Source organism: Rhipicephalus sanguineus, chromosome 3, assembly GCF_013339695.2.
Source record: "Rhipicephalus sanguineus isolate Rsan-2018 chromosome 3, BIME_Rsan_1.4, whole genome shotgun sequence".
In the NCBI taxonomy this organism is placed as follows: domain Eukaryota; kingdom Metazoa; phylum Arthropoda; class Arachnida; order Ixodida; family Ixodidae; genus Rhipicephalus; species Rhipicephalus sanguineus.
In genome coordinates, this window is record NC_051178.1 from 79,215,973 (window position 1) to 79,242,929 (window position 26,957).

At 48.2% G+C, this 26,957-nt stretch overlaps 1 long non-coding RNA gene across 1 annotated transcript; it reads left to right on the forward strand.

The window, feature by feature from the left end:
- The first annotated feature begins 7,520 nt into the window (after positions 1-7,520).
- LOC125757619 (uncharacterized) lies at positions 7,521-10,194 on the forward strand. The gene is made up of 3 exons (XR_007415354.1): positions 7,521-7,630; positions 9,629-9,693; positions 10,019-10,194. It is a non-coding gene; the product is annotated as an uncharacterized LOC125757619 (long non-coding RNA).
- Positions 10,195-26,957: the final 16,763 nt, after the last annotated feature.

Consider the following 26,957-nt stretch of genomic DNA (forward strand, 5'->3'; position numbering starts at 1 on the left):
CTGCTTGCCCTTCGTCTCACGGGCGCGCGCTTTAGAGAATGAGGGGATGACGTACATGAGAAAATGGCCCTACGTAGATGGTAGTGCTGTGATGTTGCTCCTCTACGTAGATGACTGTGCTCTGACGTAGCCAACAGTAGCACGTGACACTGCGATAATTATTTGACACGACATGTCTAGTTTGTGTAATTTGTTGCTTGAATAGATCAATAAAACTTGAGAGAAATAATTAGACACACAAAGGGAATGTGTGCGTCTTTTTCATTTTTTTTTCGTGCATTGCAGCGAGACGCGGGGCTAATGTGCCTCCCTTTCCCATGCGTTCGTGTCCCCGCGGTTAGCGCATCGAGCAGACGCCAGCCCTGGAAACGAAAGTAATGTTCTGGCGCGTTCGAGCACTCATTATGCTCATTTATTCTACCGCGTCCAAGTAAACGTTGATGCGGCACTGGCTCATGATACCGCCACTCTCGTGCCCGTACAAATGTCTCAACTTTCATGCCCGTCGCGCAGAAAGAGGCAGTACACCACAGAGAACGCCGACAAAACGCCCACGGCCGCTACATAAAAACAAAAGTAGCGGCCGTGCAACGCCGCTCGCGGCCGCTCGCGTGCTCGGGCTGGCTCGGGCACGTCATGCGCACGTGACCATGCATGCGCATGACGTGTTCATGCGTATGTGTCAAGTGAAGAGGGCAGGGAAGGGATTTGGCTTGCTAAGGCTACACTGGGCGAGTGGCAAGGGTTTTGAAATTTTCCTCCTCGCATCATGGTTGCGCGCCGCTACAAATTATTGTTTTTCTCAGCTCGTAATGAAACGATTTGAAAAATTCTTGCGGCATGCTGCTCTTCATTCGGCACACAACAACTTCCAGCGTCTAACTAAAATTTGCTATGTGGCCTGGTGAGGGGCCCTTTAAAGGGCCCCTCACCAGGGTTGACAATTTTGAGCTAACAAGCGCAATGCATACACTGGGTGTTCACGATAACGTCTGCCAAAATTTGCAACGCTACGCGCCGCGGAAATGGGTCAGATTTCAAGGTGAACGCGGCTTGCCCTTCCTCTCGCGGGCGCGCGCTTTAGAGAATGAGGGGATGACGAACATGAGAAAATGGTCCTACGTAGGTGGTAGTGCTGTGACGTCGCTCTCCTACGTAGACGACGGTGCTCTGACGTCGCCAACAGTAGCACGTGACGCTGCGATAATTATTTGACACATGTGTAGTTTGTGTAATTTGTTGCTTGAATAGATTAATAAAACTTGAGAGAAATAATGAGACAGACAAAGGGAATGTGTGCGTCTTTTTCATTTTTTTTCGTGAATTGCAGCGAGATGCGGGGCCACGGTGTAAGATATGTACTGTTTAGGTGTGGACACTTCTCGGCTTGCATGCAGAGCGCGTTCGACCAGATAAAGTAACAACGGCGCGCGTCTGTTGGTCCGGTGACCGCAGCGGGTATCTAGCGGCGGGAAGACGCAACTTAATAAGAGAAAATGCTTTATGCACCATTGCTAGAGCAACCGACGCAGTCGGCGGCAACACCGGCGTCCTCTGCATGTGTTGTTTCTCGCTCGTGAAAAACGCGGTATGCGTTTCTAACTTGACTTGCTGGCGTGCCGTAGCCGCGTTTGCTGACTAGGAAATTCAGATTTCCCGCGAAGCGTCAGTTGCTACGGGAACGCGTTTTTGTGTTGAAGTTGCATCATCCCGCCGGTAGGTATCCGCTGCCGTCAGCGGTCCGACGCGCACTCCGGCGTTGTTACTTTATCTGGTCGATCGCGTCTCGCGAGTGTCCTCACCTAAAGAGTATATATCTTACACTGTGTGCGGGGCTAATGTGTCTCCCTTTCCCATGCGTTCGTGTTCCCGCGGTTAGCGCATCGAGTAGACGCCAGCCCTTGAAACAAAAGTAATGTTCTAGCGCGTTCGAGCACTCATTATGCTCGTTTATTCTACCGTCTCCAAGTAAACATTAGTGCGGCATTGGCTCATGATACCGCCACTCTCGTGCACGTACAAATGTCTCAACTTTCATGCCCGTCCTGCAGAAACAGGCAGTACACCACAGAGAACGCCGACAAAACGCCCGTGGCCGCTACATAAAAAAAAAGGTAGCGGCCGTGCAACGCCGCTCGCGTGCTCGGGCTGGCTCGGGCACGTCATGCGCACGTGACCATGCATGCGCATGACGTCTTCATGCGTATGTGTCAAGTGAAGAGGGTAGGGAAGAGTTTAGGCTTGTGAAGGCTACATGGGGCGAGTGGCAAGGGTTTGAAACTCGCCTCCTCGCATCATGGTTTCGCGCCGCCACAAATTTATGTTTTTCTCAGCTCGTAAAGAACCGATTTGAAACATTCTTGCGGGGTACTGCTCTTCATTCGGCACACAACAACTTCCAGCGTCTAACTAAAATTTGATATGTGGCCTGGTGAGGGGCCCTTTAAGGAGATTCGCCCCTAATATAATTGCTTAAAAACTGTTAACTTCATGGTCTCCGACGGAGCGTTGACGCGCGTCTGAGACAAACACTTACCTGCCACCACGCTTTCATCCACAGAGACAAGTTTTTAATGTTATGTACTTAACCTGCCTCGTACAGAAGCTTGCTTTTATCAATGGTTACTCCTCTGAATAATTTATCCAAACCTTCGACCGTCTGAAAACCAGCCAGCAGTTACAGAGGAACGCACCAAGACGTCACCATGCTTGCCCCAGAGCCGTATATATATACGGCTCTGGCTTGCCCAAGCCGCCGCGCGTGCGGTCTCGGAGGGAAGGCTATCACCCCAGGGACGCGGGAACGGTCGCGTTGGCACTGAACGCCGCCGCGCTGGTGGAGCCGCCTATGCAAGCGCAGGGTGCCGATACAGTTTGGCCATAGATGGTTTGGCTGTAAAACAAAACGCCAGGCCCCTAAACCATCGACAGACGCTTGCGCTCCCATGCTCGCCTGCTATACTCGGCGACAGCTTTTCTTGACATTGGAGCGAAGGCTACGGAGGCGGGGCCTCCGTACATTTGTGTTACTACGCAAGTGGTCCGGCAGCTTGCAGCCAATTTCAGTTCCAGTTTCGGTTTTCGCTTGCTCGCAGCGCTAGTGTGTTTAGCAAAATGTGTGCATGCAAAATGGTAACGTCAAATTATGATGAGAGTGCATACATGCAGCAAGTTACTGTGCTGTATATATACTGGTACATATAAAATTTTCCGCGGTTCAGAACGTTTTCCCAGCATTATTCAGCCTTTATAACAGTGAAGTGTTCAGTCAACAAAAAGTGTGGCAGCCCAGTATATACGTGTACGCGCCACACGTGATCGAATGTTAACGTTTACAGTATCGAGCCCTGGTACAGGCGAAATGGAAAGGCCGGTTGCGGTACGATCCTGCCACGGGCCTGTCTTGTTTCACTTTTGCTGTATTCGGTTTACGCCCACAAAGACTGTCAGCAATGATCGGCGCAGACTGCGCCTAAGTGTTCGAGAAGCCTCACAATTGTTGTAGATCGTTGTTAAGATTGTGCGCAAGACGCGAACAGTCGAGCTTATTTCAGAGCTTGAGCGGCCACCAGTGATAAGGCTGGAAAGTTCGATGCGTGATGTATAAAAGACGGCGCGTCCCAACGATGAGCAGCTTTTCCGCGGCCGATGCTGTACTCGCCGCTGTCAGCGCCTGTGTGCATTGCTGTAATCTGACTTTCCGTTTACCGGCCGTCTGCTGCCTTCGTCAACGTCATGACCCCGTGAAAATATAATAGCTATGCAAACTATGCAAGATGACGACCGTCTCCACGCACACACCGCAGCAAAAATACGCAAGTACCATGATAACACTGAACTGGAAGATTTTAAGAGAGCTTACGCTTAATTGAATAGAGACTGAAACAGATTTTTTTATCGAGCTTCGCTCGTCAAGCACCTTCATGTAGTGTGATGGCCGCCGTTGTTTTTTTCTATCCCTGTGCATGCAGTATGTAACAGGTATTGTCTATAATAATAATTGTTATTGGTAGAAAAAAAAGTATGCATAAGAACAGTTCATATTGTATCACAGCCATACGGGAAAATTCTCGAGGCCCGTGTATTTAGATTTAGGGGCACGTTAAAGAACCCCAGGTGGTCAAAATTTCCGGAGCACTGCACTGCGACGTCTCTCATATTCATATCGTGGTTTCAGGACGTTAAACACCATGAATTAATATTAACATAACATTTTGCACTTGTGGCACAGAACGTGATAGCCATAACCTTTTGCTTCCACTCCATGTCGACATAACATTTTGCACTTGTGACCAGAACATAACCATAACTCGTTGCTGCAACTCTATGTCAACATAACATTGTTGCACTTGTGGAACAGAACGTTATAACCATAACTCGTTGCTGCCATTGCTTGCCATAAGAACCATTTATAATAAACAAATCAAAATAGGTAAGAGCAGGAACACATTGATAACGAAGAATGAGATGGTAGAATACATTAGGAAATGAGTAAATGAAAAACAAAACAATGAAAAGAAGCAGTATCACACTATCAGGTCCCATTGAGACAGCAATGAAACAAGGCATCAAGCACTACTGGCATGACATCACACAGAAAAATGAACACAATTTTGAACACTTCAATCCTCAACTAAGAAATGTGGTTTCCGCTGATGCAGCGTATAATGTAAAAGTTCATGGCTGTGATACATGATCACGTCAGAGCCGCTGTGACAGTACAGTGCACAGCACACGGCCGCTGACACAAAACGCACAGGTTTGAGCCTGTCGCCTTTCGATGCATCAGAAATGCCAGACGCCCGTGTACTTATGTTTCGGTGCATGTTAAACAACACCGGATGGTCAAAACTTGTGCAACCCTCTAGCACGGCATGTCGCATAACCACATCGTTGTTTTGGCACACATTATCCCAACAATTATTAGCACACCACGGCAATGTAACCAGAACATACACGAAGTGCAACGAAACATAGAGAGACCAGCAGATTAAATTAAAATGAAGTCAATAAGCAATAAAAAGTAACTAAATAGCAGTGACTAATGGACCTCACAAGCAATATCAGTTTCTGGTTAGGCACGCGCGCAACCTTTTGGTTGAAGCTTTGAAAAAGCACACATGGAGATGCTCATGGCAGTTCATCGATTCCGCTCACGTCAGAGCTGCTTGACTCATCAGAAGTACTCGAATCTGTGCCTAAAGAAATTATGAGACTTTCTGTTTGGCTGTCTATAATGCCATCCCGCTCCCATGTCTCATCCTCAAGCTTTATCACGTGATTGCCCTTATGAAAATGAGTCTTGAGTGTCTAGTGTCGACTAGCTGCGCTCCTAATGAGTCACTACACAGACATTAGACATGCAGAGCCTAATGTCGTTTAACATTTAGTGTACATCGGATAGTCAAATGACCATGTGCACTTTAATTTCTGGTGACTGAAGTGTTCAGACTTTCAGTTGCCGTTCCTAATGTCAAAACGCGCATCACAACAAAGAAGTTAAATAGCCTTAATCGCCACCGTAAAATGAGTTTATCACAACAGACAAGTTCGTCTTTCAGAGACTACACGCAATAAACAATTTGTGTTGCAATGTACACAAATATCGTGTTTCAGTAGAATGCGTAAATATTTTACATATATCGCCCATGCACCGGCGATCGAAGAATTGCTGACGACCGCAGCAAGGTTCAATATATTACCTGCCGTATATATAGAAGTAAGCATTTCCTTATTTTTAAAAGGCATGAGTCGATCACATATGCAAATATGAACAGATATGATCAAGTGACACTGCGAACACTCGTTCAGGGGCCCGTGTTGCCCATTTGACCAGTAGAAATTAACGGAGGAGAGTGGGGATTACCCGCACGGCGTCGCGAAGGATTTTGGGGGGCGGAGAAGAATTTATTTATTTATTTATTTATTTATTTATTTATTTATTTATTTAGTACATACTGCAGACCACATTGTGGTCCTTGCAGGACGGGCATACATAATTGTACACAAAACTAAATATATACATATGTATATACATACACACATACACATACAAATATATACACACATATATACAAATATATAAATGCCTATACATACATATTCAAAAGAGCGTAACAGGAACTGTGGACAATGGGTGACGTACAGAAAAAAAAGTTCGTTATTGTTGTGATAAAAATTAGGGACTGTTCTTATGCATGGTGCACTTACATATATGTCCAAAACAGAATGTTGTTGGTTGCAAAGATACGCGGACAAGCGTTTTTCCCAACCTCAAACTACTGTCTCTATCTCTCCTCGCTGTTGCAACGCTGGTCAGAAGCAGCCGACAAGCAAAGTTCGATTTGGCCCAACGTCGCGTACATCATTCTGCCGCCCCGCCCCCATCGTAATGTCGTCTTCACGCGACTCTCCCGTTTTCCATGGCGTCAACTCCTCTCTCCCTTCACTCCTTCCTTGTCCCATTCACCTCCTCTGTGTGCAACGTTGGGTGTCGCCTATCACACCCTACCCATTCCCTCCTTCCATCATAATCCCTACCTCTTTCTATCCACGGGAGAGGGCAGTAACTTGAAACAAAAAAGCGTTTCTTTTGAGTAAGGACTCGGAGATGACCGTCGTCTGGGATGCGAGTTTGAAAACTGCCCATTTCTAATTTTCATTTCCCCAAAACAAAATGTATAGTTGTATAACAAAATCGAACAGCCATAACACGTTCCCAACATGCACACACTGGTGTAAAAAAAGCCATAAATACACTTTTTTTATGTACAGTGACAAATAAAAACAACAACATTGCTTTATTTTCTACGGAGCGCTGTTTGAAGAGAGGGTCAGCGTGCACCAAGGAGATATTTATATTTGTTTTGATTTATGCAGTGTCATTTCGCGTTTTTGCACTTGTGAAAACGTAGCACCTTTTACTGCACCTCACAGTCAAAATAGCGCCTTCGTTTTCAAGTGAGCGCTCGTCACCCTCCAGCTTTCCCGACGACTCGCCGAGGGAGCTTCTGACGAATTTCACTAGCAAATGGCTGTATAAGCCTGAGACGGTCGCTCGAACAATGAAATGGCCGTCACATGAGGTACGGAAGGTTCACAAACCAAAACTAAATTCGAAACGCGCGCCAAACCGGACTATTTCGCGGAGCAGTACATGTGCAGTAGCTCCGCCCCGTAGCCTTCCCTTCATTGCCAAGAAAAGTTCTCCTTGGGGGCGCTTTAGTTGTTTGACGGGTGCGCAGTGCGCGCGGTTTGTGTGTGTGTGTGTGTGCCATGCTGTGTTCTACAATGCTTCGTTACCACGTTTATCGATTATGCACGTTGGTTACGTGATTCAATATCAAGTGTACCTTCCAAGACAATCTAGGTCCTAGTCTCGTGACTGACGGCTAGTGCGGACGTACAGCAGCCTTTTGACAAGACTGTCGCCGAGTGTACGGTACATTGTGGACTGTAATGCTGAAGAGTGCACAGTGGATGCCTGATTTTGGTAAGTTCTAGAATATTTCTGAATTACGCTGCTAGGTTACTTCATTACATGACGTCTTTTACGCAGGAACCGAGTGTGATCGTCTGGGCGGTGTGTTCACTCTGCGGGGATGATGGCCAGAGGAAGGATGATAGACAGGTATGTTTTACGCTATGCTCAATGCTTTCTGTGCACTTTATACGGTTGTATGAAGCATTCACCATGTGCGTACACTACCTACAACTGCAACGGGTGGATGAAGGCGCGTTGCTTTGCGCGATACTCCGCTCGCTTCTGTAACGCAAGCGTTTCTTGTCATGGCGCTCTTCTTCCTTGGCTGTTTTTCGATTCCAAGAATGCCGGTCGCTCGGCCCGCCCGCTTCCCGCTGCTGCTTCTCTACTCGGGGACTGGGTGACCTTGGGGACGCCTGCGCGATGTATGTGTCGCAGGGAGGGCAACACTCGCCCTTTTGGGCGTAGGGGACCGGAGGGGGGAGGTGAGGTAGGAGGGGAGGACTGAAAGCTTGGCTCTTTCCCGGAGAGGGGACGGGTCTAACGGGGCCGCGACCGAGGAGAGAGAGAAAGTGGCCCGCTCTTGGCATTCCGCCGCTCAGAAGCGATCGTAAACCGAAGGAAGAATAATTTGCAAGATTTTTTGTAGCCGAGTTGTGATTCTGTAAATAAACTTCTTAGGGTCGTCGAAAGTTATTTAAATCGACTACAGCTGTATACTGCACGAGATCATCGCCTGAAGCTACTTGTACGATGGCTTATCACTTCGGAAATAAAACTGCTTTAAACATAACGTTCATCGCCTAGCCTTCTCATGATGCAGGTACAAACGAAGTAACTCTTCAGGAAACTCAGTAATAATTGGCATGTAGTACGCGGGGAAGAAGAGATCAAAACACGCTGCGGCTGCACATGCGCGCGCGGTGCTCTGCAGTGGCGTGTGTTTGTGGCTTTCTCCGCGACTACTGCACCGCGCTTGTTTTTGTTAGAAGTTAGTTGCACTATGGTTAGGATTTTAATCTGACTGTGCAAGGTCGCTGCTACGAGAAACGAACTTGCGTTGGGTGAACCCACTTGAAGATAATACAAGTCAGTGAATTACGGTATATTCTGGTACTAACACCATGTGTACATTAATTTGAAGTAGCACAAGATGTTTATAATTATCAATTCTAGACAAATATGCCAGTTAGTTGCGTTTGGCAAGGTGCCTTTTGTTGCAACATTTGTGTCTGAGAAAAATGATGTAAAATATTTTTCCCGTCGTTATATTGTTTCCTGAGGCATACTGGTTTATATTAACAGAAGTTGTTGTAATGGTTAGGCAGCACTGTTCCAAGAGCTTTTTATCCACTGTGCTGAGGTGGCAACAGCACACCTCAATTATGTGCTTATCTAAAGTTCATGTTTCTTTTGTGAGCTTTTCTTAAGGGAGCATGAAACTGAAAAAGCGCTATTATTTGCAGGTTGTGCGACTAAGACGTAGCATTCATTGTGAGAGTGCTACTTTAATTTTATGAAGCAATTATTAGGGGAAACAAATCTAAATTCTCATATGTAACTATGTGTGCAGAAGTTTAGAGAAGGCTGACAAAAGTGGTTAACGGTTTTTTTATGGCTTGCAGCACTACAAATTCCAACCGATATTCCAGGCATTGATTGGCTTTAACACGACTAGAATTACTTTCCTAAACGGCTCAAATTCATCATATAATACAATATGTAAAGCTCGGCATTATGGAGTGTGCACATGGGCCACACATACTCTTATTTTATCAATTTATGCATTTTATATTGTGTAGCAGAGCTGACGTAATTTTCGTCATTTAAATGACCTATATGGTAATCTTCGTTCTCCAACCACATAGTGTTTACTAAGTACATAACTTTCTGAAAGTTCGGCTTGCAATGGCACCATTACAGTTGTCTGCCATGAGCCGTTGCTCAGGTTATACCTGTTCTTATAGCGCAATCTGAGTCCATCATTCAAGGCCCTTGCTGGTATATAAACATAGACTTGCCTGAATACATTGTATGTATTGTGTGTGAGCTGTAAGGTCTGTGTGGTGCGCCAACTCATGAATGTTTTCTGGTAACCTTTACATATGTACCCGGTGATCTCACCTGTTCGTGGAACTGAAGCAGACGACAGCTTGCAGAAGAAGATGGGAGCGTTCTACCTGTGAGCCTGGTCGAGTTTATATTTTATGGTAGGCATTTGTTTCAATCTTTACAAAAAGCTTGGACATGTTGCGCCTACTCATGAACCTATTGCACCTTTTTTGAGGGAATTCTAATGTATACTTGATGCTGGACTTGAGCTTCTGTGTTGTTTTTTCTAACAGGATTTGCTGAAAGTTTCGATTGGAAATGCGATATAAGATGCAATTTTGACTAACTCTAACTTCACAAAAGTGTTTTTGTCAACTACCTGCACGGGGCCTTGGCAGTACATCTAAGTGTTCTAAGGTGCACGATGTGTTGGATAAAGTTTTCTTTGCAACTCTCATATATTTACTGCGATCTTTCGTGCAGGATACACATGCATGGATACACATACATGGATTCCCTACAAGGACCCTGCGCATCAAAAGCAATCTTTCATCAACGTTAAGTAGACAGATTAAACGAAATGAAGATATGACAGGTGTACACCATATTTTTCTTCCATTTAACCTCAGCATGTTTCCCAGTCAATAAATGTTTTTATCCATTTTCTTTTGTTGAGAAATGTCTTTGTACAGCACAAGTGTTGTAGAAGGTGCATACATGCACTTTTGTATGATGCTTGGCTGCATGTGTATCAACCAGCAAACACATTGTCAGGCACAACTAATATGTGATTCCGTACTATCATCCGGACATATCATAAATCTTATCATGCACTGTAATAGTTCTGTTTCAGGAATGTTATGAATGTCATTGGCCACGAAGCACAAGCTTGGCCGAGGGTCATCGCAAACAGGATGTTTCATACTCACAAGAAAGTCACTCATAAGGACACATTAGAATGACGGTGGCCAATATGTTTTTGAATTACATTATGAGTACATTAAAACAATTCTGAAGAAATACATTAGAGAATCAAATTAGTGTTGATGTCAAAGGTCGTTTCATGCTCACTAGACTATCACATATTAATACGCATCGGACTATCACATGTTAATCCGCATCAGACTACCACATGTTAATACGCTTCAGAATAATTGGCCAATATGTTTTTGAATGGCATTTCAAATACATTACAAAATTCTAAAGGGACACATTAGAGCGTGAAATGACTGAAATGTCAGAAGTCATTAGACTTTCCTTTTGAACGCGTCTCACATTTTCATAAGGGTGCAGTCTCGAAACCAGTTCTGCGGGGTCACACCTGCGATTCCTTCCAGTAACAGCTGCTCAACTGAATCGATCTTGAAGTCAGTGTTCTTTGAAGCAACATATCCTTTGACCTGGCTCCACACGAGCTCTATTGGATTGAGCTCACAGTGGTAAGGAGGCCAGCGCACATTCTCATGACCGGCAGCGCTGGCAAATGTGTCAATCTGGTAAGCAAGGAACAAGTGCTTATTCTGCTTAACGAGCTGCAGCAGTTCGCTCTTCAGAGAGTCATCCGTAAAAGGGATACTTTTCGATTTCCACCAGCACTGGATGTCGGCTTTTCTTGATGATGAACTTGGCACCTTTTCAACTTGAGCACTGTGATAGGACGCATTATCCCTCACAATCACACTGCGTGGCTTGATGTTTGGTAGCAACTGTTCAACAAACCATTTTTGAAAACGCGCAGCATCCATTTCTGCGTGGTAATCACCAGCGCCCTTCTTGGCACGAAAAACTAGGGCGGCTCCATCAACAAAGCCTTCCGCACTGCCAGCATGCAAAACAATCAGGCGTCCTCCTTTACCGCTCGGTGCACGGAGACCTGTTGTGAGGCCTTGACGAAATGCGTCTTGCCGGGACATGACTTTGGTGTCTGTCCATACGGTCTCCTTAGTGTGGCCAGCGTTTACCCAGGTCTCATCAAGGTAGTATATGGTCCTGTAACAGAAAAGAAATCAGTCGTATAGTTAAGAGCGTACTTTAACTGGCAACAGCCCATTAATAAACCAGCGGCCTTGATTCAAAGTTATGCCTCTGTTACAGCGCCAAGAATCCACTGACAAAACCCATGTGAACACATATAACAAAGATGAGCTGACAAAACTTCCCCTGAGAAAGACTGAAGCGATTGTTTACAAAACATGTTTCGGGCTGCTCATAAAAGCTAATGCAACCACATCCCCAATCTTGTGCACAGCATATTCGCTGAATAAAATTAGCTATTATTTCCTTCAAGCCATTCAGATTTCTTGCTCCTACGCGGAAAGGCTGTAAATCTTCCCAAACAATGCGACGGGAAATTCAGCAATAGCGAAACGATCAGTGACATCTTCGGCACAGATCATCGCATCCTCGGCTGATGCTATTGCCACGCCCACTTCTTGTCTTGTTTTGATGTATTCGGGTTTGACCGGCAGGGACGGTTATCAACCCTCGACGCTGTCCGCGAAGTAGTGTTCTAGAAGCGTCGCGATTGTAGTAGATCGGTTTGTTAAGATTGCGCCCCGCACGCGAATGTTCCAGCTTTGTCTAGAGATTACGCCGCCACCAGCGATATTGCTCGAAAGTTCGATAGCGCCTGTATAAAAGCCGACGCGCGTGACCGCTTGTCAGTTGATCGACGGTCGACGCTCTCTTCGACGCTATCAGTGTATTGCTGTAGTTTGACTTTCATTTTCCCGGCCACAAGTTCGGCCAAATAAACAGTTTCATCTCGGACGTGCTGACTGCTGTCTTCGTCGACGTCACGACCACGTGACATCTGGTGGAGGTGCTGCTTCATGATCCGGACGCCACCGCGGAGCGCTGACCCAAGCCCAAGCCGCGAAGAAGACGACTCTAAGAACAACCCGGATCCTCGAACCAGCCGCCGGCAGAAGGGCAGAAGCTGCGACACGTCTACTTCTACTTAGAAGACGCCGCGAAGACGTGGTTTGAAAACCATGAATCGAGCCTTCAATCCTGGGACCTCTTTCAGACGACGTTCCTCAATACCTTCGCGAGCACCGTCCGCAAGGAAAAGGCCGCTGCTCTGCTGGAGACAAGAGCACAGCTACCGAATGAGACGGTCACTATCTACACGGAAGAGATGACGCGACTTTTCCGCCTGGCCGATGCTGCCATGCCTGAGGAAAAAAAGGTCCGCTTCCTTATGCGGGGAGTGAAACAAGACCTCTTTGCAGGATTGGTGCGGAATCCACCGAAAACTGTCACCGAATTCCTAAAGGAGGCTACAACAGTCGAAAAATCCCTCGAGATTAGGACGAAGCAGTACAACCGCTCAACCCTGTCGACAGGCTACACCGAAGCGCACTCGCTAGGCACTCACGACCTACGGGAAACCATCAGAGCGATAGTGCGGGAGGAGCTGCGCAAGCTGTTGCCTTCAGCGCAGCCTCAAGACGATTCGATCACCGACATGGTCCGCGAGGAAATCCAGCAGTCGCTGGGCACCCCCTATGCAGCGCAGCCGCAGCTACAAGCAAGGAACTATGCTGCTGCAGCCCGACGCAACACCCCCCCCCCCTCCTCGCCCGCGTCAAGACGCCGCGCCGCCGCAGCAGTTCCGCCGCCAGGCACGGCCGCCACCCCCAACGACGCCATACCGCCCGCCGACAGGACAAGGATGCGCCCCCCGAAAGACCGACGTTTGGCGTGCCCCTGACAACCGCCCGCTCTGCTACCACTGCGGAGAGGCCGGCCACACGTACCGCCGCTGCCAATACCGACAGATGGGGCTACGCGAATTCGCCATCAACGCGCCGCGCCCGCAGCCAGGCGAACGGCCTCGCGACATTGACGACCACCTCACCGGAACACAGTGGCAAGAACGACGACCTTCCCGATCGCGTCGCCCGGCCGCTACATGTCACCGCACCGCCGGCAGTACACTGGCCCAAACCGGGGCCGGTCGCCTAGCCCGTATCCGGGAAACTAAGGGCAGCAACCGATGGAGGTGCGGTTGCTGTACGACGAAATGCCGAAGATCCTCCGCGGCCGCCGACGACGACAACGCGACGAGACGTTCAGAACACGACGCAAACCGGACGGAGCCCTCACGACGAAATTTCGCGGCCCGAAGAAAACTTGACGGCGCAACGTCGAAACAGCGGGACCAATCGACGAAGCCGTGATCCGACGCCACGACCTAACCGCAACGCAAGACGACGGTCTAGCGACCTCAATGTTCTTATCGACGGCCACAGCATCACAGCTCTCGTCGACACCGGAGCCGACTATTCCGTCGTCAGTGGGCCATTCGCCACCAAGCTGAAGAAAGTAAACACCGCTTGGAGTGGACCCGAAATCCGGACAGCTGGAGGCCACCTGATAACGCCGATTGGTATGTGCACGGCGAGAGTCACCATCAATAACCGGACTTATCCTGCGAGCTTCGTAATCCTACGAAACTGCTCCAGGGATGTGATACTCGGAATGGACTTCCTAAGTGACCACGGCGCCGTTATCGACCTGAGGTCTGAGTCGATAACACTAAGCTCAGACAAAGCGCTCCCACCCCACCCCACGCGACGCCAGGGAACCATGCACTGAAGGTGATAGAAGAGCAGGTGACCGTTTCGCCGCGCTCCAGCGTCATTATTTCCGTCTGCACCGAAAACCTGAGAACCTTGAAGGCGTAATCGACGGCGATCAGCAACTACTCCTGAACCGTCAAATTTGCGTCGCAAGAGGTATCGCCGAGCTGCATGTCGGTAAAGCAAAGGTACTGCTGACAAACTTCAGCCACGAATATAGGCACCTCAACATAGGTGCGACGGTTGCCTACATCGACGAATGTGTAGCCGCCAGCGATGCTTTCGCCCTCTTCGATGCTGCCGAACCTGCTTCGACGAATAGAGGTCCCGAACCGGATTTTGACGTCAACCCGAGCCTTCCGAAGGTCAAGCAAGACCAGCTCAAAACCCTGCTCCTGCAATACAAGGACTGTTTCTCGTCGTCATCGCGGGTCCGACAAACGCCCCTTGCTAAGCACCGAATTATAACAGAAGAAAATTCTCGACCACTCCGACAGAGCTCCTACAGAGTTTCGACGCGAGAACGTGAGGCCATAAAGAAACAAGTGGACGAAATGCTTCGCGACGACATCATCCAGCCTTCAAAGAGTCCTTGGGCATCACCTGTGGTGTTAGTGAAGAAGAAGGATGGGACACTGCGCTTCTGCGTTGATTATCGGCGCCTGAATAAAATCACGAAGAAGGACCTGTGCCCCCTCCCACGGATAGACGACACCCTGGATCGACCTCACAACGCGACGTACTTTTCGTCGATGGACCTCAAGACCGGCTACTGGCAAATCGAAGTCGACGAGAGAGACCGAGAAAAGACTGCCTTTATAACACCCGACGGCCTCTTTGAATTCAAGGTCATGCCTTTCGGTCTTTGCTCGGCACCTGCGACGTTCCAGCGCGTCATGGACACCGTACTGGCCGGATTGAAGTGGCAGACGTGCCTTGTGTATTTGGACGACGTCGTCGTGTTTTCCTCGTCCTTCGACGAGCATCTCCGGCGGCTTGAGGCAGTACTTCAAGCAATCAAGACCTCTGGACTGACCCTGAAGCCAGAAAAGTGCCGATTCGCATACGACGAGCTGCTGTTTCTGGGTCATGTGATCAGCAAGTCTGGAGTGCGCCCAGACCCGCGGAAAACAGCTGCCATCACCGACTTCGCGCCACCCACCGACAAGAAGGCAGTGCGCCGATTTCTCGGCTTATGCGCCTATTACAGACGCTTTGTCAAAAACTTTTCACGGATCGCCGAACCACTGACGCTTCTCACGAAGGCTGACGTGGAATTCAGGTGGGAAACGGCGCAAGTGCAAGCATTTCAAGAACTTAAACGACGACTGCAGACACCACCCATACTTGCGCATTTCAACGATTGCGCCGATACGGAAATACACACCGACGCAAGCAGCGTAGGACTCGGTGCCGTCCTTGTGCAAAAGACTGACGGGCTTGAAAGGGTTATCAGTTATGCTAGCCGGTCACTATCCAATGCAGAAGCCAACTATTCCACAACAGAAAAGGAATGCCTTGCCATCATCTGGGCTACGTCAAAGTTTCGCTCCTACCTCTATGGCAGGCCCTTCAAAGTTGTCAGTGACCATCACGCGTTATGTTGGCTAGCTAACTTGAAGGACCCTTCTGGTCGTCTCGCACGATGGAGTCTCAGACTTAAAGAATTTGACATTACCGTCGTGTACAAGTCCGGACGAAAACACTCTGACGCCGACTGCCTGTCCCGAGCCCCCGTCGACGCGCCGCCGAAGAGGACGACGACGACTGCTTCCTCGGAACTATAAGTGCCGACGACTTCGCCGAAAGGCAAGGAGCCGACGCGGAACTAGGGGGCCTTATGGAGTACCTCGAGTGCAAGACCGCCGTTGTTCCGAAGGTATTCAAGCGAGCACTGCCGTCGTTTTTCTTACAGAACGGCGTTCTCATGAAGAAGAACTTTTCGGCACTTCGAACCGACTACCTTCTTGTCGTGCCCTCATCATTGCGACCAGAGGTCCTCCAGGCCCTACACGACGACCCGACGGTTGGGCACCTCGGTGTTTCCCGCACGCTCGCCAGAATACAGGAAAAATACTACTGGCCACGCCTTCCTGCCGACGTCGCCCACTACGTTAAGACTTGCCGAGATTGCCAGCGACGGAAGACACCGCCGACGAGGCCAGCGGGACTTCTGCAGCCAATCGAACCACCTCACCGGCCGTTCCAGCAAATCGGGATGGACCTACTGGGGCCGTTCCCGACGTCGACTTCCGGCAACAAGTGGATCGTCGTAGCAACCGACTACCTCACCCGCTACGCCGAAACAAAAGCCCTGCCCAAAGGCAGTGCCGCTGAGGTAGCCAAGTTCTTCGTTGAGAACATCGTCCTTCGACACGGCGCCCCAGAAGTTCTCATCACCGACAGAGGTACGGCGTTCACGGCTGACCTGACTAAGGCGATCTTGGAATACAGCCACACAAGCCACCGCCGCACCACCGCTTACCACCCACAGACCAACGGCCTCACCGAGCGTCTAAATAAGACCATCGTCGACATGCTGGCCATGTACGTCGACGTCGAACACAAGACGTGGGACGCCATCCTTCCGTACGTGACCTTCGCGTACAACACGGCCGTACAGGAAACGACGCAGATGACGCCATACAAGTTGGTCTACGGACGGAGCCCGGCAACGACGCTCGACGCCATGCTACCAAACGTGACCGATGAGGAAAACATCGACGTGACCACCTACCTACAGCGCGCCGAAGAAGCACGACAGCTCGCCCGCCTACGGATCAAGAACCAGCAGACGACTGACAGCCGCCGCTACAATCTTCGACGACGCCACATGGAATACCAACCCGGTGACCGTGTATGGGTATGGACGCCAATACGCCGACGAGGACTTAGTGAGAAGCTTCTTCGATGATACTTCGGACCGTACAGGGTACTTCGACGCCTCGGCGCACTCGACTATGAGGTTGTCCCTGACGGCATTACGAACTCTCAGCGGCGCCGTACGCGACCTGAAGTCGTCCATGTCGTGCGCCTTAAGCCGTTTTTTGCGCGTTAGCGATCCTGGGGACTCTATTTTTTTTCCTTTGTTATTGTACTAATTTATTTGTGTATGCACTTCTTTTTTTTCTCTTCTATGTTCTTGCACAAGCATCGGGACGATGCTTTTTCAGAGGGGGGCAATGCCACGCCCACTTCTTGTCTTGTTTTGATGTATTCGGGTTTGACCGGCAGGGACGGTTATCAACGCTCGACGCTGTCCGCGAGGTAGTGTTCTAGAAGCGTCGCGATTGTAGTAGATCGGTTTGTTAAGATTGCGCCCCGCACGCGAATGTTCCAGCTTTGTCTAGAGATTACGCCGCCACCAGCGATATTGCTCGAAAGTTCGATAGCGCCTGTATAAAAGCCGACGCGCGTGACCGCTTGTCAGTTGATCGACGGTCGACGCTCTGTTCGACGCTATCAGTGTATTGCTATAGTTTGACTTTCATTTTCCCGGCCACAAGTTCGTCCAAATAAACAGTTTCATTTCGGACGTGCTGACTACTGTCTTCGTCGACGTCACGACCACGTGACACTATTATCCACCGTACAAGCACAAGCATGAACAGCTACCTTATTTTACTGGAGAATTTCGCTGCGACTGAAGTTAGGATTGTGTAAGGCTTTCGATCACTCGCGTCAACAGCACACGTTTGGCGATCACTGATGAAAAGCATACCTCTCGTTTTCGCTCACATTTAGGTACACACGCATGCTCACCATTCGCGTCTACACTTTTACCAGCAAGCACGCGCAACGAATGTTTGCAGAAATTAAAAGAACGCTACAACTTACCGCTGCTGCCTCCGTATTTCTGGGATTGTAAGGAGGTACTTTCGACGCCAAGCAACGATGTCGTCTCGTTCGAGCAATGCGAAATTCCTTTTTCTCTTTCGGAAGAGGAACCCCAAGTCGTTCAGCATTCGTTGCATCGTGCGAGTGCTGATCGTCGGCATGCCCATGTCAGTGTCGCTGATCACGTCGTTGCGTAGCTTCTCTGCCGTAGGCAGTTCGATGCCCATGAAATAGCTGTGCACTTTGCGCCGCAATGCTGCCAACGCAAACGTGTCGTAGGGCAGCAGCCTCGTCTTGGCGGTCATGCGCTTCCCAGCTTCGCCCGAGACCGAGAAATCCAGTTTCTTACGCTTTGGAGAGGAAAGTGGGGCCCGCAGAGCTTCAGCCTTGATTCGTGTTACCATTCGCGTACTCACTCCGGTGAGTTCGGCGACAGTCCGGCACACAGAATTCGTCGACAGCTCGGGCTGACGGCGCCTTACTCCAGCGTAGACGTTGCAGATAACCTGCTTCGTTTGCTTGGAGACCGACTTCTTGTCACACTCTGAGTATAGCCTCCTCGGAGAACTAAAAGGAGAGTTCGCAGCCGCACACGGTACCGCCGGCACCGGGGACGCCATGTTTACTGCAAGAGCAAGCAGCAGGCGTCCGGAAAACGTGGTGCTGTCCAAGAAATAAAAAAAGAAAAAAAATTAAGGCGCACGATAACTTCTTTTCCATGAACAGCTTCCCATACTTGTTCTATCTTTATAATGAAGAACGTTCACGGTAGACTCGTGCACAAGTGCAACGCCACAAGTAAATTTCGACCTCTCGGTGTTTTAAGAGCCCATTAACAATTGCAGGCAAACGACATATTTTTCTTTGCAGTCAGGCATACAGCATTGAGTTCAGTATTAATTTGAATGAAGCAAACCACAATACATGCGTCAAAACCGCATGCTGAATGATAAGGCGCCTGCGAATAACGGGAACACGCCTCCACGCGCTTCCGGTAAAGATTAGGTTGCAGCTGTTTTGCACTTCATATGAGGGATGGGAATGACGTCAAGTGGCGTTTTCTTCTCCCCGCGTGTATTTTGAGCTTTCATATATGAAAGGCATACCCGTCAAGCAACTAATTTAATTCATTCTGAGACCGCCATGGGTGGTGCTGGTGCCCTCTTCATTACGCCGCAAAACAGGGGACCACTGCGATGGCTGGCGGGACCTGGAACGCGCGCAGGCGTTCCAGGTCCCGCCGGCCTCTGTCTCACTCGACCAAGGCACGACCTTCACACGTGAACATCATTGACTTTCTGCCGCGCATTGCGGGCCCGTATTGTCAAACGATCGGGAAAGGCGATAGTATCGTGTTTGCTGACTTATAATGTGATGAGCTCAATAACTGAAGAAGCACTTGTTGTTGCACTGGCCGTTGGTGTTAGGATTGTCTCAGAACACAGGAGTGAGCGTAACGTACCAGAGCAGAGCGACCCGTACGGTTATTTCTTTCTCTGTTTCTATCTTTCTTTATTTCATCCTATCTTTCTTTGTTTTTCTCACATCGCGTTATGCTCCCTCGTAACGTAAGGAAAAGCTGTTATGAGATCACCACAAGAGCCGTTTTCGGCGCCGTAGTTGTACGCCGCGGGTGCCCGTAACCGGTATCGCGAGAAATAAGGAAACGTAAATGAGAAGAAAAAAAATCACAGCATATCCACGGGGTGAATGATGATGAGTGGGGCGAAGCTACGGAGGGAATCATCTGTAAACCGTGAAACTCTTCCGTGAAATGCGCCCAGTACATAATATAAGGAGTGTGAAACATCGTGTATATATTAAACATCAAACTTTTATTGTACTGTTGGTTTACGTGGTCCCTTCATTATCACTTGTGATCGGTGAAATGCAAGGAAGAAGTCCGCTCCCGAGCGAAAGAGCGCCAAGAGCGACCGCATTCCCCGCTCGCCCTGTGCGAATTAAAGGCAAGGCTAGAGGGAAGACAGGACGCGCGTTCCACGACGCGAGGTCGGTAGCATGCCCAACGAAAGCCAACGGAACGCGATTGTGCAAGTGCTCCGGCTTCGCATCGCCTCATGGTTCCATTTAGCGTCCCAAAACCAAACATATTGCTCAAGGTGTGCCTTGCGTTTTTCGTAGAAATAATTTCTTTATCATGTACATTAAGACGAAAAGTTGAAAGCTCACTAGAGTGTATCGCCCGCAAAGTATGTCTTTTAGTGTGATTTAACTCTCGTACGGCAGGGTCCTCGCGCCGTTGCCGGTCCACCTCGCCCGTTGACGATCGGGCGAGGTGGCTACATACAACTACTACTACTACACTTTAAGATAAACATCTGGCGTTCTATCGTTCTGCTTTTACAAAACATCTGGCGTCTTTCGTTGGTTTATTTCATCAATCAACGGCGTTTTGAACAAAATTTTTATTGTTTAATCACGCACAGGAGAAATCTCACCAGGCACTACCTTGGAGGTAAACAATGGCTGCTAATGGCAATGAGAGACAGAAGAAGTCGGCTTTTAGCTAACACTTACACTTCTACTTCTACTAACGTTTCCTACTGGAACATGCCAATGACTGCTAATGGGGAATGAGAGACAGAAGAATTCGGCTTTTAGTTAACGCGCACGCTGCGAATTTTTTATTGTTCAACAACGCACAGGAGAAATCTCCCACCGGCACCACCTTGGAGGTCAAAGCGTAAGACTTGTTACGGACTACTACGACCACGACGACTACGAGGGACGAACGGGTGCCGCCTTAAGGAGCTTCGCCCCTAATATCCAGCATCGAATTGGATGTGAACCCGTGTCCTCTGCGCTGCTGTCCCAAACCGGTGCTTGAAACTCATTCGCGAAAAGACCCTAGAGAGGCGTGACGTCGGGCAAGAAATCCCACTTGCATACGTTATATAGCGTTGTAAAAGAGCGAAATAACAACCAGGTGTCACACAATGCGAATTGCGTAATGAGTTGGACTGTTAATGCTTCCAACCCGTTACAAAGGGCGCAGCCATAATTCTTCGTCATCAGCCACAGCATCAACAAATTCCTCATAATGCCTCACAGATGTTTAGCAAATACCAGGCTTCTCCGCAGAATGACGAATAATTGCATAGCCAGCGCAGGCCTGGGGTTTATTATAAGCAGCAACCGTAACCGGAGTGCTATATTTTGATGAATCATGGCGTCCTCCTTGTTCATTCCTGCGTTCTTCAGCCTTTTCAACGGCCCAGCGAAAGAGTCATCACGTGAACATGGAAACGCGGGCTAGAAATTCAATTTTCTCGGCGTCGGATTTGTGCAATTTGTGATACCAATCTTAGGTGTTGTCCACTAAACCGCTTATTGTCCGCCAACACGAGACATTTCAATGAAGGGCCTATAGAAAGCGTACTGCTTCCCTGTTGTTTCATCATCGGTAGAACGCATTCGTATGCTTCAGTTTAGTTGACATTGCATAACTATTTGTTTATGGCGTAGATAAATTGCAGATGGATGTACCGGAGTGGCTTTCAGAGTGGAACCATTGATAGATGCATGCAGTCATCATGCAGTCAGCTAACAGATAGCGGTGTATAGTTCCACTGAGTCGCTTTACTGTTCCCCGGTTAGTGTTGAGTGTTCGAGCATTCCTTCATCTAAGCCCCGCCACGGTGGTCTAGTGGTTATGGCGCTCGGCTGCTGACCCGAAGGTCGCGGCATCGAATCCCGGCCGCGGCGGCTGCATTTTTGATGGAGGCGACAATGTTTGAGGCCCGCGCGCTTAGAGTTAGGTGCACGTTAAGGAACCCCAGGAGGTGAAACGTTTCGGAGCCCTCCACTACGGCGTTCCTCATAATCAGTGCTGGGCAGTATCGAAGATACACGTATTTTAGATACTATCTTAGATACTTTTCGGGTATCTTGTATCTGGATCGCGATACGCCTCGCGAAACAAGTATCTGTATCTTTATTTCCAATACATTCGATAATGTATCGTGTATCTTAAGATACAAGATACTGATATCGCGACACAACCGTGCGACACAATAATCGCTGGCCAAACTCCGCTCATCAAGCTGGTAATGGCGCCACCAAGCCATGTGAATAAAATTATGGGCAGTGATGAAATTTTATCTTTCCGCCAGTGCCATCCATTGAGGGCAGAAGATGAGGTCTGCGCGTCCGTATTGGTGGAGCAGAGTCACGTGGTAGCGCTTGCGAAGTCTGGACAGAAACAAGCGCGCGGACGTCTATCCCAGCCCACGTACCTTTTGTTTTCTCGATTTTTTTTTCTTTTTAGTTGGGCCAATGCCATGACACTTGCGCTTTACCACTGTCCTGCGCCGCGTACTCCAATGCGTGCGGCGTCTATCGCGGGAATTGTGATGTTGTTAGAGTGTCGTTATTAAAGATTCTCTTGTGTCTTGCTTCGTAACGAAATCTGATGCGCGCAAGGAGGGGGTTGCTTTGCGTCTCGTGGCTTTTACCTATCAGCGATTTGAAGGATCTCGTTTATGTAAGTTTGACTTACATGCAATGAATTAGGTTATATGCAAATAAGATTCTAACAACTTTAGCACCACTGGTACTGATGCTAGATATAATAGAGCAAGCGTTTACCTAACCGAAGATATCTTGGCCTACCGTATTTTTTCTTCCTGGTAACTTTATTCAAAGAATTTATGAAATCATAATTTTAATGTTCGCACAAGTGCTTTCTTAGTTGTCCTTTTGCATCCCATACATTAGCTAGGTCCACTGTACTGTTTTTTTACGGTCTGGTCACTGCAGTGTGTCTTTTGTAACCGGCTACCAAAATAAGATCTCTGCCTTATTAGGGGCAAAGCACCTTAGGGTCTCGGCCTGTCGGCGTGCATCGTCGTGTCCTGTCATGACGGTTCATTTGCTTGAGAGCAAGAGAGGGCGCCACCGCCTCAGCGCTCGCCGTGTGGCGAGAGAGCGGACGGCGCGCGTTGACTATGGAAATGCTCTTTCTGCGATGAATCCTGAACTATACAGCTCGCAAGGGACGAGAACGCGCCTTCGCCAGCGAGAGACAACGCCGACGCAGGCAGCGTCTGCTAGCGATCTTGACTGAAGAAGCCGACTGCTCGCGCTGCACAACCATTCACCGGCCACCTCGTATATATAGGCACTGGATCTTGACCTGCAAAGTAGTGCCGGTGGGAGATTTCTCTTGTGCGTAGTTGAACAAGAAAGATTCGCAGAAGCACGTTAACTAAGAGCGTACTGCGGGTCTCTGTGTCTAATCTCTCCTCTGTCTCTCATTGCCCATTAGCAGCGATTTTGCTGTGGGAAACATTGGCGCACATTGCATGCTTCGCCCCTCGGCAGGTTTGACGTCAGTGGAGCTGAAACATCCTTCCCTACATGCTTCGCCTCTCCCCAATTTTTTTTCTTTTGACTGTCTGCATTATTTCTACTAATGTTCACACGTTTACACATTGCCAAGGCGATTTCGAAAACAGATGTATAATTGTGTGGACGCGCCTTGAGTACACGGTATATTCTGCTTACTGCTAGTAAAATAGAGAAATTGAGTTTCTGTTATAAAAAGGAAATTATTAGGAGCCATCCTAAACATGTTAGGAAGGGGGTTCGAGAAACGTTGTTATACCGAATGCTTTGTTTTTTGATGAGCGTCCTAACGAGCGGTTTCAGGCAATTTTTCATAAGCACTGAATTTTCCATTATCTCACCTTAACATGTGAGTCGGCGATTCTTCATGCTTAATTGTCATAGCTATTAAGGGCACCGTCTGTATCGTGTCTCTGTATACTCATTCAATGTGAATGATACGGAACCGCCTCTCTATTATATTTATATTTGTTTTCCTGTTTTAGGCCTTCCTAATTTTTTTTGCTCCTAATAATCGCCACGTAATTGGAACTACAAGTGGCAATAGCGCGAAAGCGGCGGTATACAGCGACGCTTTGTGCAACTATACAATACGTCTGAGACGTTTCTGGGTTGCACATGTTCTCTAGTTGAAGAAAAATTGTTAAACGATTGCACTTTAATGAGTATATCAACAAAGAATCTTTTACGCCAGCGGATAAGTAGAATATGAAAGTTCATCGCAGTTTTACGTCCTCTACGTATACATGGGTCTCAAACTCACCTTATAACCAGCGGGCCGCAGTCACTAAATGCAGTCCCGCAAGAGCCAGGGCAGTAAAGAGAAGAAGATTGAAGGGGGGGGGGGGAGAGGCTTGAACATGATGACAGCCAACGTTGTCATTTGGGAGGAAGCATTTCCTATGTGTCATATATAGGTCATTTCTGAAGAGAATTTGGAGTCAGGATTGGAGAAACATTGACACCGTTCTACAGACAGACAGACAGAGAACTTTATTCAGGTCCTGAGGAACTGCGTTGTAACGCCCCCTTTTAGGGGGAATCCGTAGCAGTCGCGGGCCGCTCCCACGTAGGGACCGGAAGACCGTGGCCCTCCGCCCTTTCGCAGGCCCTCTGGACAGCCCGACAGAATGACTGAACTCTGGACACGGATTCTGACATATCGAGTTTTTGTTTAAAATAATCATACCTGGTGTTTAACGTCTCAAAACCACGATATGACTATGAGGGACGCTGTAGTGGAGGGCTCCGGAAATTTGGACCATCTGGTAATATTTAACGTGCGCTTACATCGTACAGTACACGGGCCTAAAGCATTTCACCTCCATCGAAATGCAACAGCCGCGGCCGGGATCTAACTGATTTTTTGTTCCACGGTTATTTTTCAACACATGGTGACCACATGTCCTCACGAAAAGTATGCTTGAGACCAGTCATGCCGATGTAGCTCATCTACATACTTATTAATAAAATGAAAACAAATGGGTCGAAGACTATCACATGTGCTGGCCGGGGCCGCGTGCTTGAGACCCCTGGTATACACGATGCGTAAAAAAATCACTACCAGCGTTGTTGCTGCTGTACACTTGTCCGGTAATCCGGTATTGCGCAAACGGTCTTTTACGGACAAGGTAAAAGTCCACACCGGTATTTGCGCCGTCGTGCGAAGGCTTCTCATTGAAGTTCTTGTGTTAGATGGCAACCCGTTAGCTGGTCGGCAAGCTGAGCAGCGACTCCCCGCAGTTGCAAAAATTACAAGCAAGAAGCGCTGTCAGCGAAGTGTATAAAGAGCTGTCCTGTTAACAAGATAAAAGAAACCCCAATAGGTTGTTTCGGACGGAAACTAATGTACTTTCAGCAAGAAGGGCAAAATTTTGAGATACAGACATTTCATACATTTTCTTTTTCTCTTTAATTATTTTTTAATTCCCCTTTTTCCCCGGACTATTGAGGAATGGAACCTGATACCTCTTCATCATCTGGACTCACCTGAATAAATTTATAATTACATTCTCACTATTTCCTAAACACGATCTTCATTTTAGAGCTGTTTGTTTGTTTGCCTTCCTTCGTTTCAGATTTTCAATAGTTCCGTGTACGTATATTTCTTATGCTGCACCTTGCCCCTCCTGCTTAGGCCGCATGGCCTGTAGTATGATGTAAATAAATCAATGAAACAAAATTGGTGCAGGTTAAGAATTTTTCAAGCAGACATTTTCGTGCATAGGCGTTTGCTGCTACATTATATGGATTTATAAAAACAGATTTGCGAATGTATCGAAGTATCTTAAGATACAATTGCCAAGTATCGTATCGGATACAATAACTGTGGCAGTATCTTTTATCTGTATCTGAAATACTTCTTGCCTGAGTATCTTGTATCGTATCGCGATACATCAAAGTATCTTTGCCCAGCCCTGCTCATAATCATATCGTGCTTTTATGACGTTAAACCCCAGATATTATTATTCCTACATACAAGATAATAAAGAAAAAAGAGGGGCGTGGTCTAGTATTTAAGCCACTCGATTTGGCACAGAGGCGACCTGGGTGCAAACCTCAGCCACGCAAACCAAATTTATTTAGTTTTATGTAATATTTTTTTTTTATTCGCGTCAGCTGTATGTAAAGAGGGCTTTGTGGGTGAGGACAGTTTTCACAGCCAACGGTATTATGAGATACCAACAACAATGCCGTAGTGGCCGACCACCGCCACTGGTGTCCTGTAACCGCTATCGCGCGAAATACGTAAGAAAAATAAAATTAGAAAAATATATCGAGAATAGGATGGGATTTGAACCCCGGCCCTCTGCGTGGCGGTGGAGCATTCTACCACAAAGTCACGCTGGTGCTTGAAACTCCCTTGCAAATAGACCCTATACAGGCGTCATGTCGGGCAAGGAATCGCGTTAACCTGTGTAATACAGCGTTGCATTAGAGTAAAATAAACACCAGGCGTCACACAATGCTAATTACGCAACGACTGTATGGTGGAAAACCTCCCACCCACTACAAACTGCTCAGCCATAAATCTTCATCCTCTAAGTGCCCTGTGTTACTACGCCAAAGCAGTTCCCGATAAACTGGTTTGGGTTTCAGTTTTGACGTGACAGATACGCATTTCCTACAGTACATATTTTCGCACGTGCTCCCTGGTTGAGTGTGTTGAAGCACGACCACTGAAAATGCAGGCACATTGGCCACACATTACCTAAGCTTCATGCGCTTCTAACCAGGGTACCACTCCGAACCTTCGCCTTGCACCGTTCTACAATGCACTTGCTTACGCCGGAAAGCCGGCTAAAAGCGGAAACGACGGAGAGTCCCGGTTGTGTCAGTATCATTTGGCCGTACACGCTGTAGATCATTTATTTCTTTTGTTTAGACAGCTTTTGGTTCTGAAGCTTCCTGAAAATCCTATACCGTAGGGAGCCTACATGACCGGCCGTTTTAGGGTGATGTCAGCCTTTGACCCACTACATGCCGCCAACGCACCGCCGCCCGCCAAAACACAGTGTTGCCAGACAGCAACGCCGCGCTGGGAGCGGCGACTGGCCCCAGTATGGCGGCGCACAGAAAACTATGCATCTTGGTGCCCGCACTGCGTCTACTCCCGGCTGCGTTTAGGTCTC